This window comes from Penaeus chinensis, chromosome 37 (genome assembly GCF_019202785.1).
Source record: "Penaeus chinensis breed Huanghai No. 1 chromosome 37, ASM1920278v2, whole genome shotgun sequence".
NCBI classification, from domain to species: domain Eukaryota; kingdom Metazoa; phylum Arthropoda; class Malacostraca; order Decapoda; family Penaeidae; genus Penaeus; species Penaeus chinensis.
This window is the reverse complement of record NC_061855.1, coordinates 9875855-9878354: the sequence shown is the minus strand read 5'-3', so window position 1 is coordinate 9878354 and position 2500 is coordinate 9875855.

Below are 2500 nucleotides of genomic sequence, written 5' to 3'. Positions count from 1 at the left end.
GGAGGCAGAGTCGGCTGAGGCGCGGGGATTGGCATCGGGGAGACGGCTCTTCTGCTTCTTTTCAAGGGAGATTTGCAGGATGGGAGATCGCAATAGTTAGCATTGCATAACAGTGTATTGTTAGAAAAAAGTAACAATGATATATGTATTAATATGAATACATGATTACACGTACAATAGAAGAATAAGCAAAGTTGTTGGCACGAAGCCACCGCTTGCGACATAGGCAGCGCGGTGGACCGTCGCCTCGTGAGCCAGGCAGGTCCTCAGGTACAACACTCGCCTCCTCACGTGCGGCGGCGGCGACTCCAGCATGTTCAGCGCCGCTCCGTCACGTGCGGCGGCGACTGGCAACGCAATCGGCCGGGCTGGGTTACCTTATTGCGTAGCGGCGCCAGATGAGATTTGCCTGTGCTTGCTTCCGGCGACATGGCGTTGAGGTCACGGGCTCTCCGTGACCTATCTACCTGCTTTCTATCTGCTTGTCTATCTGTATTTTTATGCATAAATATTCCTAGTTTGTGCATTCGCCTCTGAGTTTTATATTTACATGTAAACCCGATACTATATTATGCATTAAATATTGCAAATGATGGGTGGGACGTCCCTCGCGATGCCCGCTCGCCCCGAAAGCGCGGGGGCGAGGCAAGGATGTGAGTTTACACGCAAGGAGGAGAGGCGGCGAAGGGCGGTGCTCAGGAGGAGGGAAAAGCCGCAGGATTGGGGCGCGGAGGCATGAGAGGGAGAAGAGGGGACGGCGTTGGAATGTAAATACGTGGTAGATGGAGAGCAGAGGGCGTACAAGAGGGGTACAAGAAGCAGAAGAACCCAGATGAGAGGGATAGGGGATAGACAAGAGAGTAGTTCACAGGAGAGGGGGTGATCTAGCTTTGAGGGAAAGGGAGCAAAAGCAAGAAAAGCTAAGCTGCTGTGGAAAGACAGAGATGATAAACTCATCGGTCCAAAACAAAACTAGAAATAGTATAGGAAGAGAAAAATATACACTATTGTAAAAAAGTGAAACATAAATACTATGATAATGATTATGATAAAGATGAAGTCGATAGAGCGGTCGTATTTATCAAGAGAAAGGCGACCAGAGAACAGCAACCGCACCAACAAAAGTATTCGAACCGCCTGTCTTTTTCCCGGATCGGCCAGAGAGGGGAACTGCGATGGCGTTGGCGGGTGACGGCGGGCGAGTGAAGGGCAGTGATGACGTGGGCGGGGAGGGGGGGGGGGGGTGGCGGGGACGAGGGGACGGCGGGGTCACAATTAAGCTCGTTAACTCGTTATGATACTAATAGATACGTTGGTTAAACCGGGCTATCCCACAGGACGGACGAGTGGGATTGTGGTGGGAGGCGGTGGAACAGGTCGTGGAGATTCTGGTGGTGGTATCAAGGGAGGTGGAGGAGGTGGAGGAGATGGAGGAGGCGGTGGAGATGGCAGAGGCGGGGGTTTTGGTGCCGATGATGGAGATGGCGTGGTGGTAGATGATGTGGTACTGAGTAAAGATTGGATAAGGAGATAGAAATAGAAGAATGAAAGGAGATAGAAGATAAAAATGATAGAGAGGAGAGACATCCTAAAAAAACAGACACGGAAGATGGGAGAAAATGGAAATCGCAAATACGATATAATGATTAGTCAGAGAACTCAACTCAATGCAAATAAGAATCTGTGCCACTCTCCATCTTACGTGAGAATATTTTTCACCAGAAAGGCCGACGCCCAAGGCAGAATCGAGAATCAAGACAACCTTCAGGACTTCTTTTCGCAGTCGAGGGGAAAGCACACGACCTCCACATCTCATAACACGGGTGGGGGCCCCTGAATGACCATCTGTCCGGCACTACGAAGCCGCCCCTGGCCATCTGTCAGTCAGCTCGGACGACGCTACCTGACACCTCGCCCGTCATTAGGCTAACCTCCGCCCCCTCACTCACCAGTTTAGGAGGAATCGCGGAAAAGTGGCCTCACGCAGATGAAGACTCACTTAAACAAACATCCTCCTCCTCGCACTCACGTCCACTCGCATCTCGCTCCCTCGCCCCTCGCCCTCTCCGCTCACTCGTCCGCTGCGGCAGTTCTGAAGCGACGTCGCTCGGCATCTCGGAGTCCTGCTGGGGTATGGTGGCCAGATGAGCCCAGGGAGATTGTGGAGGAGAGAGAAACGCAGACAGACAGACATAGAAACAGACAGATGCGGAGATAGCCAGACAGTTGTGGGCATACAGACAAACACAGAAAGAACAAATAAAAAGAAGAACTAGTAAGACAGGAGAGAGAGAGAGAGAGTGAGCGGCGAGTGCATGTGGCCAGCCGTGCCCCCGGGCCGAGCAAGTGAAAGGCAGCCCGTGGGCAATCGGTGCCGAGCCTGGCCAGTCGACCAGTCAACCAGGCGCCTTGTAACGACCCAACCATCTGTCAGCTGGCCTTAGAAGGGGGAAACTCGTATGGAGGAACCGTGGGATTTTGGAGGGAAATTGCAGACCTC